This window comes from Scyliorhinus torazame, chromosome 4 (assembly GCF_047496885.1).
Source record: "Scyliorhinus torazame isolate Kashiwa2021f chromosome 4, sScyTor2.1, whole genome shotgun sequence".
Lineage (NCBI taxonomy): Eukaryota > Metazoa > Chordata > Chondrichthyes > Carcharhiniformes > Scyliorhinidae > Scyliorhinus > Scyliorhinus torazame.
The window spans coordinates 218,128,737-218,145,449 of record NC_092710.1 but is presented as its reverse complement, the minus strand read 5'-3'; positions in this window follow the sequence as shown (position 1 = coordinate 218,145,449).

The following is a 16,713-nucleotide window of genomic DNA, read 5'->3' as shown; positions in this document are numbered from 1 at the left end:
GGAATAGCTGGGAAAGTGGATCAGTATCAGAGGCTTTAGTCAAATCATGACAGAGCACGTAGGCAGAAGAATGTTTACAGCACAGTGTCACCCAGTGTCCAGAGCCCAGAATTGCAGGTTGATTCAAAATATTTTGAAACCATACTGTGGAGCAGAGCTTCCATTCCTGGGAGGGTCCATGTGGATACCCTGAAAAATGCACTGGAGACCCTTTGGAAATTCTCATGGGAATTGCCCGATACAATTTCAACTTCTGGTGGGCAATTACCCCGTGCCTGGAACCCGCCGAAACTCCAATTTAAAGTCGGAGACTTGGGGAGGTTCCGACTCTTAGCAGAATAGCGAACCAGGAAATGTTTGAAGAATTAAAACAAGTTTCAGCTCCTGGGTAACTATACTATTGAAACCCCAAACCGCCAGCGGAACCCCCACCCAATTGAATGTCCCTACCCTTTGATTAACCCTAATCATGCACCACCCTTCCCCTCTCCCGGGCTAACATGAGACTCCTGGGCCGGGATTCTCCCCTACCCGGCAGGGCGGGGGGGGGAAAGTCCCGGTGGGATGGAGTGGCGTGAACCACTCCGGTGTCGGGCCGCCCCAAAGGTGCGGATCCGCACCTTTAGGGGCCAAGCCCTCACAGTGAGGGGCCAGGCGGCACCGGAGTGTTTGGCGCGCCCCCGACCAGTGGGAAAGACCTTTGGCGCCATGCCAGCCGGGGCCTAAAGGACTTCGCCGAGCGGCGAAAGTCCGCACTTGCGCGGGAGCTTCAGCGGCTGCTGACCTCATCCCCCGCGCATGCGCAGGGTGGTGTTGTCTCTTCCGCATCGACCATGGTGAAGACTGTGGCCGAAGCGGAGGGAAAAGAGTGCCCCCCCCGGCACCGGCCCGCCCGCGGATTGGTGGGCCCCGATCGCGGGCCAGGCCACCGTGGGGGCACCCCCCGGGGCCTGATCGCCCCGCGGCCCCCACAGGACCCCGGAGCCCGCCCGCGCCGCCTAGTCCCGCCGGGAAGAAAGGTGGTTTGATTCTCGCCGGCGGGACAGGCATTCCAGCAGCGGAACTTCGGCCCATCGCGGGCCGGAGAATCGCCGGGGGTGGCTCGCCGACTGGCGCGGCGCGATTCCCACTCCCGGTGAAATCGGCAACCGGCGGGGGCGGGATTAATGCCAGCCCCCGGCGATTCTCCGACCCGGCAGGGGGGTCGGAGAATCCTGCCGCTAATCTCCGGACAAACCACCCCATCCCCAACTACCCCATTACCCTTCCCACTATTTCCCAGACCCCCCAGGTTAACCCTCTAATCCCTGACCACCCAGAACCACCCCCCTCCACCCATCATTTCCCCATTGACCAAAACTCCATTCTCCAATGAACTCCCTCCCTACCCAACAGTCCCTCCTGGCCACCCGATTAACCACTCTACCCCACTGAGTGCCTGCCAACCACCCAATTAATTCCCCCAAACTCCTCATCCCTGACACACACACCCACTCCCTGACCACCTGACTAACCCCCACTCCTCGACCACCCCTCCATCTTTTTATTTCTACATGCCTTGTCAAGTCTGAACATGTCTCTCAAATCATCATCGTTCCCTCAAACCCACACCCCCAAAACCCCTCCCTCCTTCCAACCCCCCACCATAAACCCCACTTGCCCTCAAATGTCCCCTCATTCTCAAACCCCACTCTCCCTCCCTCAAACCTCCCTTGCACAAACACCCCCTTCCTCAACCATCCATTTTAACCTCCTCTTCCTCAATTGCCATCATGCCACCAACCTTTCCTTTTCCCCTCAATCACTTTCCTACCCCTCCATCCCCACCACTTCCCCCCTCCCACCATCTCTTCCCTCCTCCCTTCCCCTCCTTCCCCATTTCCCCCTCCCATATGCCCTCCCCTTTTCCCCACCTCCCTTGACCCCATTCCTCCCCTCGCCCTCCCTCCGCCCACCTCTCCCCTACCCCATTCTACCCCTTCCCCTTTCTCACCCCTTCCCAACCCCCTCATCTTCCCCTCCTCCCCTTCCTTCCCTCTCGCCATTCCCATCTTCCATCCCCCTCTTCCCCCTCTCTTCAATCGTTCTCTTAAAGTGTCCCTGCTCAGCTACAAGGCTGCTTGTGAGGACATATAAAAATACTATGAATACTCATCCCCCCCCTTTAAGTCAAAGGTCCAGACTGCTAGGAATTTGGGAAACTGAGGTCAATAGTGGACTTGAGATTAAAACCATATAACAGACTAGCAACAAGATGAACAGGTGTCTCGAGGAATAATGAGATGTAATACGCCCAATAAGATTAGTAGGCATCTAGAGACAGTTGCAAATGGCTTAACAGAAACATTGTTTACCAGAGATCAGTGGGGCTATCCAAATGATAACTTCGAAAGGCAAGGAATTTGAGAAATGCAGACAGCCAAGTCCACAGGGTGGGATACAAAACAGACTGAACAGTATAATTGTTAGCACCCTCATTGGGGAAGGAGGCTAGTTCTCCATCCAACAGTCAGAGAGGCCCATTCCATCTATAATCGAGTCATGGAGGCCTATTCCATCCATCATTTAGAGCCATGGCAGATTGCAGATATTTCCCTCTAAAAGACACAGTTTTGTTCCTTCGCTGAATCAGAAAGAGACGTTGTCCCAGACTTGGTTTTGTGAGGTAATTAGGAGTTGGTTTTCACCTGTATAGTTACAGAACTTGTCTGTTGCTTGGGAAAAGGGATGTTTCAGTGAGTCCAGGGAAAGCGGCTATATTTTGGGAGCAAAAGTGTCTTCAGAAGAAATGGTGTGTTTAGTTATCAAATACTTGAGTGTTATAGTGTATATTCATCTTTTGTTAGGTGTTTGTTTCTTTTCTTTTACTATAATAAACATTCTTTATTAATTGTTTACACAACAAACTGGACTGCCCCCCACCCCCCCACCACTGGTTCCTCACATTGCTCCTCACCTCCCGCTGACTTGGGAAAGCAGGCAGCATAATCAAAGACGCCTTCCATTCCGGTTATTCTCTCTTCCAACCTCTTTCATAAGGCAGGAGTTACAAAAGTCTGAGAACATGCGCTTAAAAGGTTCAAACAGCTTCTCCCCTGCTGTTACCAAACTCCTAAATGACCCTCTTATGGACTGAACTGATCTCTCCATGCATCTTCTCCACTAAATAGTACTACATTCCGTATGCTTCACCTGATATCTGTGCCTATGTATTTACATTGTGCATTTATCATATGTCCTAAGATTTTCATGTATGCAATGATCTGTCTGGACTGAATGCAGAATAATACTTTTCACTGTACCTCGGTACACGTGACAATAAATCAACTCAATCAAGCAATCAACATAATTCCAAACAAATATACACCACTAAGAACCAGTGTTTGAAATTATCCTTTGGGGTTTTGAGATACTCTTGCAGGTAACATTAGTGGGAATCTTAACACTGACACAATATAACATTAACAATCAATTAGCAACACGAATAACCACTCAACAGCAACAGTCATAAATTGGACATTCGACACCTCAGATGCCTGTTTTTTACTATCTGCCGCAAATCCTAGAGCATTTGGCTTGGTGTGAGCGTCGTCGGTGATTATCTTAACCGGAGTTGATGTAGTGATCCGAGTCTGACTCGGTGTTTCATGGCAATTGAGGTGCTGGTTAGTGTCAGGTTCTCGGGAAAGTCCAGGTCATCTCGGCATAGTTGGATTTAGATTATGCCGGTTCTGCCTCTGGTGGATTGGTTCTTGTCGCCAAAAGTTAATCCGCCGTTTTCTCCATATTTCATTGTCTCGGGTCTGTAGGGTGAGGAGGATGTTCCTATCTGTGCTAGGATGGTGGCTGGAATACACTTTTCACTTGTTCTATAATTCCTTGCCACAGCTTCTTGGATCTGGTGAAAAAACACAAAGTTTTGCCTTGTTCCCCTACCATCTGGTCCTGCTGCTTTTTCTCGACAATTTATTTTGTCTAAAGTGGTTTTAGCAAATCTAATGCTGTGTGTAGCTGACGTCTAACCATTAACACTGCTGGAGAAACTTGGGTTGTTGAGTGTGCAGCATTCCTGTACATGCCTTTCCTTGGATTGCCACCTTGTCGTGGTGGAGAGGCTTGAAAGTTCTGTTGATCCCAAGGACAATGCCACCAGCAGACTTAAGCTTCTGGCAGGGTCACCCATGATGGTAAGGTTAGAGATGAACCAGACAAAGCATAATCCAAAACAAATTCTCAACGGAAGATCAGACAGGAGATCCTCATATGGTATCAATGTCTGCGATGGCGGATGAAGGCTGCACCAGTCGGGAGATCCTCAGTTGTCGAGGTTCCCTTGCCATTGGAACTGGACCAACCCTCTGTCATGGACCGCATGTCTGCTGATGTGCAATGGCATACCCAAGTTAAAAGATGTTCCGCACCAGTCGTCTGTCTAGAGGAAACCCACATCCCCCCCTCCCTCACTTACAGACAAGCTCTGCAGCGATCAGCGAGAGGTGATGGGGACAGGACCATGAGATCTGGAAGCTCCTAGCTTCTGACCGGCAAGTAGGCAGTGGAGTTTGAGTCAGTTGTCTTGCTCTTGGAATAGGAACAGGAGAGTGTTTCACCAATTTTCTTCAGGACTGAGTAGCTCACACCGCACGGAAAACGGCTAGAAAAGGAACCCTAAAAATCATCCGTTCTGTCCCCAGTCTGGCTGGAAAACCGCATCAAGCAGGCTCCTCGACTTTGCGAAGAAAGTTAAACTACATTTGGGTACCTGGAGTGTACAACCCCTCATGGATAATGAGAAAAAAAGTTGACCAGAGCAGTCCTCGTTGCCATGAACTCAGGGACTTCAACATTCACGTCGCTGCCCTGCAAGAGACCTGAAATGCAGGTGAAGGGCAACTGAGGAAAGAAGGCATTGGTTACATCTTCTTCTGGAATGGAAAACCCAAGGAGCAGCCAGGATGCACAGAATGGGTTTTGCGATCAAGAACAAACTTGTCAACTGACCCTCGAAGTTCCCTGTTGGCATCAACGAGCGCCTCATGACCCTGCATCTACAACTTGCCAAGACCAGCAGGCAACGGCTGAGTGTCTATGCCCCAATCCTTGATGCCAATTATGAGTAAAAAAAAGGCTTCTACTCCACCCTGGACATCATACTAGCCAACATTCTCCTTGGGACTTCAACACCAGGGTTGGAAAGGACTCCCAAATCTGGAAAGGAACCATCGGAAAGGAAGGAGTTGGGAATTGCAACTCCAACGGGGTTCTCCTGATTGCCAAATGCACAGAACACCAGCTTGTCATCACAAACACACTGTTTTGCCAAAACGACAAGTTCAAGACTTCCTGGAGACATCCATGATCAAAGCATTGGCACAAGATCGACTTTGTCAGCGTCCGATTCTGAAACCAAAAGGATGGTCCTCATTACCAAAGCGATGACCAGTGTAGATGACTGCTGGATATATCACTGGCTCATCTGCTCCTCTAGGACCATCAAACTCCACCCGAAGCAGAGGAAGATGAAGAAACAGCTCAGAAAAACGATCAAGGTTGAGCAGCTTCAAAGCCAAGCATGAATTTCCAACAATGTCTTCTCCAAAATCTCCAAAGTAACCATTCTAAAGGCATGGAGGAAAACTGGAAAGAGCTGAAGACAGCTAGCATCTCATGCTGTGAAGAAACCATCGGCTACAAGACCAAGACTGGATGAGAATGAATGCAGCAGTCAAGACCTCATAGACAAGAAGTGGAAATTTCATCACACTTGGCAAAAAGCCATAATCTGCAAGGCAAAGAGGAGAGTTCATCAATTATCCAAGGTGGAGGTACAAAGAAGAATTGTGGACTGAGAAAGCTAACGATCTGCAACTCTTCACTGACAAGCATGGCACACGAGGCTTCTTTAGTGCCACGAAGGCGGGATATGGACCCAATACCCCAGGCCTCAAACTGGTGCAGAGTAAGAATGGAATCCTCTTGACAGACAGAGAAAACATCGGCCTTCGATGGAGAGAACACTTCAAAGAACTCCTAAACTGTGATACAACCATAAATGGAGTCCAGTATTTGAGCAAATCCCCAACTTCCTGTCAAAGATGATTTTGGTCTCCCAAGTGTGGACATTAAATACATCAAGAATTGTATGCAGTGGCTCCCCGTGACTGCGTGGGTTTCACCCCACAACCCAAAAAGAAATGTGCTGGTTAGATGGATTGGTTCGCTAAATTCCTCCTTAATCGGAAAAAAATAATTGGCTACTCTAAATTAAAAATAATAATAATAACTATATCTAGAATAGAAAAGCTGTGTGAGTGGACAGGATCCCAGTGAAATTTTCAAACTTGGAGGAGAAGAAATCATCCATCAACTGTTGCTGGAAATCTGGGCAGGAAAGAAATTCCTGTTTACCTCAAGGATGCTGTTATCGCCAAAGAGACAAAGTAGACTGTGGGAATTACCGAGAAATCTCCCTGCTGTCCACACCGTGAAGGTCTTCTCCTGAATCGTCACTTGCCACCTTCCCCCAGTCTCTGAAGAAATCCTTCCAGAAAGCCAGTGTGGGTTTCCAACCAAACCATGAACATGGACATAATTTCATTGCTCGGTAACTTTAAGAGAAATGCCAGGAGCAACATCAACCACTCTACATGGACATCATCGATCTGACCAAGGTTTTTGACTCAATCAATTGGGAAGTGCTATGGAAGACCCTGTCAAAGACCGGCTAGCCAGAGACATTCATCAACATTCTCCAACTTCTCCATGACAAGATGTCAGCGTCAGTCCTCACCGGCGGAACTAAGACAGAAAACTTTGAGTTCAGGACTGGAGTCAAGCAGGGATGTGCCATTGCCCCCGCCATTTCTCCATCTTCATCTACCGTCCTTCACCTTGTTAAGAGCAAGCATCCAAGTGAAGTAGACATCGTCTACAGGATGGATGGAAAACCTTTCAACCTCAACCGGTTGAAATCCAAGAAGAAAATGACACTGACATTGCTCGTGGAGCTTCAAAGTACAGATGACAATGCCATCTCCACTCTCTCAGAAGAGAATCTCCAAGCCATACTTAACACCTTTGTGGAAGTATATCAAAGAATTGGCCTCAGCCTCAACCTCAAGAGGACTCAAGTCCTTTCCCAACCCACCCTGGGGCAAGATTCGGTTTCTCCCTCCATCAAGATCAACGGAGAAATCCTACTAAATGTGGAACATTTCCCATACTTGGACACTCCTCCTCTTGGGCTGACATCAATTCAGAGATCCAACATCATATCCAATTCGCGAGCGCCTCATTCTGACGCCTAAGAACGAGAGCGTTGACGATGGTGACATCCCTGATGACACCAAGGTTCTCCCAACTTTTCTATACAGCTCAGAAACGTGGTCTCCATACAGATGCAACTTAAGGCCCTGGAGAAGTGCCATTAACACTGATGGAGACAGATTCTCTGCATCAGGTGGGAAGACAGGTGTACTAATATTAGTGTGCTTGAGGGAGTCAAGAGCACCAGTATTGAGGCCATGATCATCCAAATCCAACTTTGTTGAGCCGGCCATGTGCTCAGGGTGTCAGAGTCCTGACTGCCAAAGCAAATTTTCTTTGCCAAGCTCAAGGAAGGCTTCTTAACAAGAGAAGGACCATGGAGGCGCTTCAAGGATACCCTGAAGGCTTACCTCAAGAAATGCAACACAGACATCAACGCCTGGGAGACCCTTGCTCAGAAGAGACCTACTTGGAGGAACCTCCTGATTGAAGGGACACAGTTCTTGGAGGATACCCAACCGCAAGAGGAGGCCTGGAAAAGGAGGTTGAGAAAGGAATTCTGCCATCTAGATTCCTCGGACTGATTCCACCTCCTGGAAACACCTGCCAAGTGTGCAATTGACTCGAGGATCAGGCTCGTCAGCCATGCATGAACCAATAGAACTGGTTAGCGAGTGATCGCCGAAGAATTGACAGGAATTGACTCAAATGTTTAGACAATGAAACTTGTTCACTGGTTACGTTTAATGAATGTTTCATCGTCTGTAGAAAATCTTCTGCCAGCCTATTTGTGACAGGTGTTAAGGAATAGACCTGATGTGTTGAATTCCCTTCTCTTTCGAGTAGTTTAAGAACTCTTGAGATATGAACCGCAGTCCATTATCTCTCACCATTGTTCAGGGTAACCAAATCTGCTGAACATTTCACCCAATCTCTCAAATGTATGGACGTTGAAAATAAATTGATGCGTCACATGCCAGTTGCAAGGGTAAATTTGGAACAAAATATGTCAGGACTTCTGACTTGAGAAGTGCCTCTTTGGCTTGCATGATTGCTCTCTCACATTGATCCCCCCACCTCCACTTTTTATTTTGACATAGTAAATTTTCCACGAGTTTTAGAATAGTCGCCGGAATAGAAACAAACCTTCCGCAGTAATTTAGTAAGCCTATGAAAGATCAAAGTTGGTTAATATGTTGAGGAGTGGGTGTCTTGGTAATGGCATTGACTTTCGAAGAAGACTTATGCAGTCCCTTAACATTGATGACATGACCCAGATATTCAATTGAAGATTGGAAAGATTCACGTCTTTTCTGACACAATCCATAATCTTCTAACCTCTGGAATGTGGCATCTAGGTTGCTGAGATGTTCTTCCTCATTCTTCCCAGTAACCAAGATGACACTCAGGTAACACTGGACTCCATCTAATCCTCTTAAGATTTGGTTCATAGCTCGTTTGAACAATACTGGTGTTGAAGTGAATGGAAATGGTAATCTTTTGTATAGAAACAACCCTTTGTGTGTCACAATCATCAAGAACTGTTGTGAATCCTGATCCACATTCATTTGAAGATAGACTTGACTGAGGTCGATTTTACTTTAGTGTTGGTCTCCAGCCAATCCAGTGAATACGTCATCAATCGGGGTAGAGGGTGCTGCTCTGCACACAGTTCAGGATTAATAGTGACTTTAAAATCCCCACAAATGCATGCAGATCCATCTTGATCCATCACGGGTATGATCGGCATAGCCCAATCACTCATGTTAACGGGTTTAAGGGCTCCAGCTCTCACCAATCATTCTATTTCTCCCTCTACCTTAGATCTGATTGCATCAGGCACTGACCTAGCTTTTAAGTGTTGCTCGTTTTAGCCTTAGTTTAATTGCTCTTGTTCTGTCACCTTTGCTCTTGAGTCGGCAGGTATCTTTCTGATACCGCCACGTGATTCAAGTCCGAGTAATGAGCAATAATCCAACACACCACTTTAGTAAGAGTTAAATCAACGCACATTTATTATATACAGCAATCAATACTACTTCATTAATTCTACTTCTAAGCTGCTTCCTACAACTAACAGGCCAATACTTAACTTTGGAAATGGCCCATCAGGTCAGGGAAACGAATGGCCTTTCGTATGGGTTCTGAGCCTGCGGGATTCAAAGCTGGTACAGGTCAATAGTCAGGAGTGCCTATCTCGTAGCGAGCATTGGAGTAAGACTTACTGTTTTGGCCGTTGTAGAAGGTCATCAGAAGGGTCTCCAAGGGTGCGGAGAGGAGGCGAAGGGAAGAAGCGTCAATTTGAACTTGGCCCCTATTCTTATAGTCCCCAGGGGCTTCCCGCCTCTCGGGACGGACCTCGAACCTGGTTCCAAGTGATTGGACTTGGTCCCAATCACTTGGTCCGATATCCTCCAATGCTGGAGCGATTCCTTGATCAAGGGATGGTCATTCACCTCTCTTTGTGTAAGCTCTTGCTGGCGCCGAAAAGTCTGGGTCGGCTTTGTGTTACTAATTTGTAGCATATTGTTCCCAGGATTGCTACTTACTATGCCGATGGCTGGTGTGTTGTTGTGTTGATGGCTGCAGGTATTGATTCGGTCTGACTTCCCCAGAGGCGAATACACTGTTTTACCTGCAGCTATCTGTTTGAGTCCTGTTGGCTGATTTATCCCATCAGCCTCTTCCGTTCGCTATTTTAAATCGGGGTTTGGCCATTCTAATCGGGAATTAGCCATTTTACATGGCTTCATTCCCTCCTTGTGATCCTAACGCGAAGATTGAAGGATCACATCATAATTGTTATTTTCCATTCCCTGACCAGGGGGGACACCTCCTACATGGCCTCTGCACTGACCATAACTATGCACAAAAAATTTTAACTAACAATTCTAAGGACGCTATGTCAGACAGGGACATGCATTACAAAACAACAAACCTGGAACCTCTAACTTATCCTTAGTATACTACCCTCATTAAACATTCCATTATCCTACCTTCCTCAATCATACAACAAAAATCACAGCATTTCATACAGTCTTTCCCGGCTTGGCAGTCAAGCTCAGGATCATACAATTTTTGCTCATGAAAAAGTTTTTTACATCTCTTTATTTACAACAACAATAAACGCAAGTGAATGTACTTTATTATTTTATAATAAATCGCGGGGGTCGGGGGTCTGGTCGTAACCGAACATCGGGGCTCTGATCCTATATGCCAGGGTTTGAACGCGGTAGGCTCTCCTTCTCCATTTTCGTCGACTCATAGTCTGCACTACACAGCAGAGTATCACCAACGCTAATAGTGTTTCGATCACATAGGACAGGGAGTACTAGGTTATGATCCTGGCACACCAAGAAGATGTAGTGTCGCTGCTGACTCGGCTCTGGGTACTGGGAAACATTAACGGCTGGGCTGTTTGAAGTCATGGGGTTCGCGGTCACGCGCAACCAAATGTCCATAAACAGTATGTTGATCACAATGAAGGAAGTCCTCATGGCTGATCTCTTTCCTTCTCTTTCTTCTCTTCTCTTTATTTTCTCCGGCCCTGGAGCTTCTGGAGTTCTGTAGAAACAAGCATAGTGTCTGTAACTATCTTTGTTTAATATCTGGTATGCTAGTGTGTCTGTCCTTTGGTGCCAATTATTCCCTTTATAATTGGTCACTATGTGTGACTCCCTCATTTTTTTTTTCAATAAACAAATTTTAGGACACGGCTCACTTCCCAATCATGAACCAGTGCTGATTTACCATCCAAATGTTCCAGGATGTAAATAGCAGATGGCCGGCAACCTAAGGGTTACCTAAACAAACAAAACTTTTTGAAATGAAAATGCGAAATGAGGTGCGTATGGGCCGCGACGGGTAAGATTTGGATGGAGTCCCCGGGTAGGACGGCTACCAATGCCGTATCTCCCCTACCCGAGCGTGTTTGACCAACAGGGGGGGTCCCCAGGCAGGGCGGGTCTCAAGCCGTTTCTCCACTGCCTGAGCAACCGACAAGAACGGGCAAAAATGTAGTCATCATGGTGGGGCTGCCGTAGTGGTTCTATCCTTCGAACCAGAAGGGCAGTTACGAGCGAGCGTCTGATACTTGAACAAGTATCAGCTGAAAAGCTAGTTCCTCTGAACAAGCGGGTGGCAACGGTAGGTCTCTTGACCAGTTTCTGTAGACAAGCTAGTTCCGCTGAACAAGCGTGTGGCAACGGTGGGTCTCTGAGGCAAGTCCTCAGAGGTTTCGGCCGAATGGGCATGTGGCAGTGAGAAAAAAATTCTACTGTCGGACATACAACATTTAACAAACGTACAAACAACATAAAACATTCTGCAGGTTCCATCAGAAAGGACAACACTTCTCCCAAGCGGTTCCTTTTAAAACATCATCTGGACACCTCAGTTCTCGGTTGCGAATAGGGTCGCAAAGGGGTTGGCGGTTTGGGAGTCAGAACCAAGGTCATCCTCTTCTCCCGGGTGCCAAACTCTGGAGTGGATTAGGGCTGAAAGGGCTGCATGATGTGAGTTGGGGTTGCTCTTGTCGTTGCGGACGGGTTGGTATGAGTTGTCGCGGTGCCAATAATTGGTGTCTAGTTGGGTGGGGACAAAATCGGGGTCGTCAGTGTGGTTTGGTGGTCGGTGGTGGGGTTTGTTCAGAAAAGTGATCAGGAAGGGATCACTTGGATCGTAGTCGGAGTCGCTGGGTGTGGGTCCGGTTGCATGGGGATAGTAGGGAGGCGTGCTGTGGCTGTCGTCCGAGTCACAGTCGCTGTCTCTGCTGCTGCAGTCTGTGGGCGTTCTGGGGCGGAGTGTATATTTCGGGGGTGGAGTCGAGGTCGAGTCCGTGGCTGGGCTGGACATGGTGGGGGTTGGTAGGGTTACGTTGGCTGTGGGCGGGGTGTGGTGTCCTGCGTCGAGCATGACGTGGTGTGCGTGGTTCGACTGTGTTCCATAAACCTTCAGCTGGTTTATATGAAACCAGGCAGTCTTACCATTGGGGTACTTTACACCGAAGGACTTACTTTATCCGCAATGGAATACAGACCCGAGTATTTAGGTGACAGGAATGTGCTGGGGTTATATACAGACAGCATCACTTGCTGTCCGATATCGTACTCAGTCGCATGCACTGTCTTGTTGAAACAAACCTTGCTCTGTTTCTTTCTGGTGCCCAATTTTACTGCGGCTGCTAACTGAGCCGTTTTAACAATTGCAACTAATTGCGCCACGGCTTTCTCGAGTATGAGGGGCGTTACTTCGGGGCTGGTCAGGTCCAAAACTAACAAGTATTCTGTGCCTTTCATGGGGCGTCCGGTCATGAGGGTGTGTGGGGTGTAACCTGTGGATGTAGAAATAGTGTTACGCAAAAACATTAGCGCAAAAGGGAGGACTGAGTCCCAAGTGGTGTTGTTCTGCTGGACCATTTTTCTGAGGGTGGTTTTTAGGGTCCGATTCATGCGCTCCATGATACCACTCGACTATGGGTGGTATGCTTGTGGAATTTTTGGGTGATGCCAAATATCGTGAGGACGTTCTGCATGACACGGCCCGTAAAATTTGGTCAGATTCAATGCTGCGGGGAGGTCTCCATCTTGTAAAGATGTGGTGGGTTAGAATCTTGGCTGTGGTTTTCGCGGTGTTGGTGCGGGCTGGAAATGCTTCCACCCATTTTGTGAATGTGTCTATGACCACAGGTACATATTTATAGCCATTCCTGCAAGGGGGCAATGGACCTATAAAGTCAATCTGGAGGTTAGTCCAGGGGCCATTAACGGGTCGGGTGTGGCTGAGTTGGGCATTTTTGGCATATCTGTCGGGGTTATTCTGCGCACAGATAAGACAATTTTCTATGTAATTGCTTACATCTTCCTTTAAATTTGGCCACCAACAAAGCTGTTTGAGGTGGGCTGTAGTGGGATCGATTCCCTGATGTCCATGACCATCATGGAACAAACAAATCAATTGGTTCCTGTCCTGTTCAGGAACCACATAAAGGGTGTCCTTTAACACCACACCGTCATGTGTGGTCAGTGTATTTCTAAACCTCTCGTAGGAGGCGGGATACTTCCCTTTTACAATCTCTTTGAGATTGCTGTCCTGCTTCTGGGCCTCTACTAGATCCTCGATTCTAATCTGTGTGACCTGAACTGCACTCACTGGCACGCTTTTGGGGGGTTTCCAAAAATACCCATGTCTGGAACCTGCCTTAGCCAGTGCGTCGGCTTTTACATTTCCAGGGGGGGAGGAACGATGGTGGCTGCGGACTTTGATGATGCCAAAAGTCCTGTTCTGGACTTTCTCTAAAATATGGCGGAGCAATGGGGCTGAGGGGAGGGGTTTCCCATCTGCGGAAACAAATCCTCTTGCTTCCCACAGGGGCAGAAATTCAGTAAGGCTGTTACAGACATAGAGGCTGTCCGAGTATATGTCTGCTGGGCTGGGGAAGGAATCTGGGTGCTCAACTATGTATGCGATGGCCGCAAGCTCTGCTGCCTGCGCGCCTAAGTGTCCGGGTAGTTTTAACGCTATTTCCTCAAGGGCGCGTCCCTGCGCGTCCTCGACATAAATCCCGCAATCTGTTATGCGCTTCTCATCCAAGACTGTGGGCTCACACATGTCCGTGTGCGGGGGACGCTGAGTTGAACTATCTATCTTTCTGGGGGGTGTTTTAGCGATAAAGGGGCCTGTGTTGTGGCGTGGAGGGATAATCGCACATTCATGGGGGGATCCAGGGTACTGTAAATTGTCGGCTAAGTAGGTTTGTGTCTTTGTCCTTTTCACAGTGATGTCCCGTCCCTGCGAGAGAAGGGTCCATTTAGCTGCTCTTATTTGGCTTACTGTACCGTCCTTGAGTCGTCCGTCCAGTAAAAGTTGGGTGGGGATGTGTTCGGTCAGAATTGTGATGGGGTTCAGTCCGGTAATATACGAAAAGTACTGGACTGCCCAGAAAACTGCGAGCAGGTGCCTCTCACAGTCTGAAAATCCCTGCTCCACAGCATTTAAAAGTCGGGAGGCGGAAGCTACGAGTCTTAACTGGTCATGCCGTTCCTGGAGGAGCACGGCTGAAAGGGTGCGGTCTGTGGTCGCTACCTCTATGGCGTAAGGGGAAAGCGGGTCTGGAACTTGTAGTGCGGGGGCTGCTATGAGTGCCTGTTTTAAAGAGTCCACAGCATCCGTATGCTGCGGAAGCCATTCCCAGGAGGCTCCCTTCTTTAGGAGGTCTGAGAGGGGTGCTGCCTTGCTGGCGAAACCGTCACTGTGGTTTCGGCAGTAGCCAACCAGTCCTAAAAACGACCGGAGGGCTAAAACGTTCTGGGGAAGGGGCAATTTCGCAATCGAGTCAGTCCTTTTATGCTCGATCTCGCGTTTACCGTGCGTGATAATTGTTCCCAAATATACCACTTTTTCTTCCAAAATCTGGGCCTTTTTGGGGTTGGCTTTACAACCAATTGAATGTAATAGTTCCAGGAGTTCGGACAGAAGCTCAATGCGCTCTTCCTTGGTGTCTGTCTGCAGTAGTAGATCGTCCACATACTGTACCAGACATTCGGGGCAAGAAAATTTTGCTAATCCATTTGCCAGCTGTCGGTGAAAAATGGAGGGGAGTTGTGGAATCCTTGTGGCAGGCATGTCCACGTGTACTGCTGCGCTTTAAAGGTGAAGGCAAATTTGTACTGGCACGCCTTTGCCAATGGAATGGACCAGAATCCATTTCTGATGTCCAAAACCGTGAAGTAGCGGGAATTGAGTCCCTGCTTGAGCATGGTCTCGGGATTTGTTGCTACGGTGGGGGCTGCTGCGGGGGTGACTCTGTTGAGTTCCCGATAATCAATGGTCAGTCGCCATGATCCATCGGGCTTTCTCACTGGCCAAATCGGGGCATTATTAGTGGAGGCTACTGATCTAAGTACGCCCTGCTCTAATAAGCTCTCGATTACTTTTAGGATTTCTCCCTCTGCCTCTTGGGGAAATCCGTACTGTTTTTGGGGTCTAGGGTCAGGTCCTGTTACTTGTACGGAGCCAGTCATCCGTCCACAGTCGTGCTTGTGGTCGCGAATGCTGCCCTGTTCTTTTGCAGGACTGCCCTAACCTGCTTGTCCATGCTAAGCGTGGTCGGGTTGAACCAAAATTCGCCTACGGCGCTAATTTTGTTCATATATTCGCCTATGTTGAGCGTTGCGGGGGCTCTTGCGGATTTCGCCATCGTTAAGACACACTGGTTGACTGGATTGAATGAAAGGTGGTGGGAATTCATGAAATCAATTCCCAGAATGTGTTCTGCTGTGTGGGCAGGTCTACTAAAACCTCGGGGTGTTTGGGGGTAATGTTACCAAATTGAATGGGTACAGGAGCTGTGATGTGTCCCTGCTGTGAGTGGCCTGTAAAGCCGCTGAGGGTGATAGTGGCTGTAGTGGGCCACGTGTCTTTTTGAAATAGGGTGGAGGAATTTATGGTGGTGCGGGACCCTCCTGTGTCCCAGAGACATTCAATAGGCTGTCCCCGAATCTTCGCTGCAACTACTGGTCGTCCTGACCTATCCCAAAGGGTGTCGCAGACCCAACTGGGGGAGCCTGTACACCGTCACTCCGTTCCGGTCAAGTCCGTCTGATCCGAACGGGCGCTAACGCTATGTATGGGCTCTGTCTTTTTCTTACTGAGAGTGCCTGTCTGTTGGGCTCTCGGTGGCTTTTTAGGGGCATTGCATTCTTTGGCAAAATGTCCCAACTGTCCGCAATTGTAGCATTCTTGCGGTTTTGTTGGGGGGCTGTTCTTTCCCTCATTCACCCATGCGGAGTTCTGGTGTGTTGTTTTTACTGCCTGCTTGTCTGCGGCGGCCTGCTTTTCCTCGCTATTTTTAACGGTGGGTTTGCTCTGAACAGATTGCTCCCGTACGCGGGACAATCTTTTAACTACCCACTTCTCGTTGTGGGCCTCCGCGGAGGGATCATAACTCATACAGGCTTTCTGTCCTGCATTTGTGGCATGGGAGATAAGGGTGCGGGTCCATTTGGCCATGTTGTCTGGGGACAAATGGGCACGGTCTACGTCTCCGAAGACTGCTGCGAAGTGAATCCACAGGCGTCCAGCGAACGCTGTGGGGTGCTCAGATTTCTTCTGCCTACATTTATTGAGGCCATCTATGGGGTCACCCCGGTTATACCCGATCGCATCCAGGATCGCGGTATGCATTTCTGCAAGGGTGCCTCCTCCTACATTCTGTGGGTCGGGAAGGGCTGCTGCTATCGACGGATCTAAACTTAAAACCATGAGTTTTACATGCTCTCTCTCGTCGAGGCCGTATATGTTCGCCTGATGTCTAACTGTGGCAAAGAAATGGTGGGGGTCTGAGGCGGGGAGGAACGGTGTGATCTTCTCGCACGCGTCCCGTAATTGGGTCACTGTTAAGGGGGTGGAATATAGATATTCCGCATCGTCCGTTGTGGCTGTGCAGTG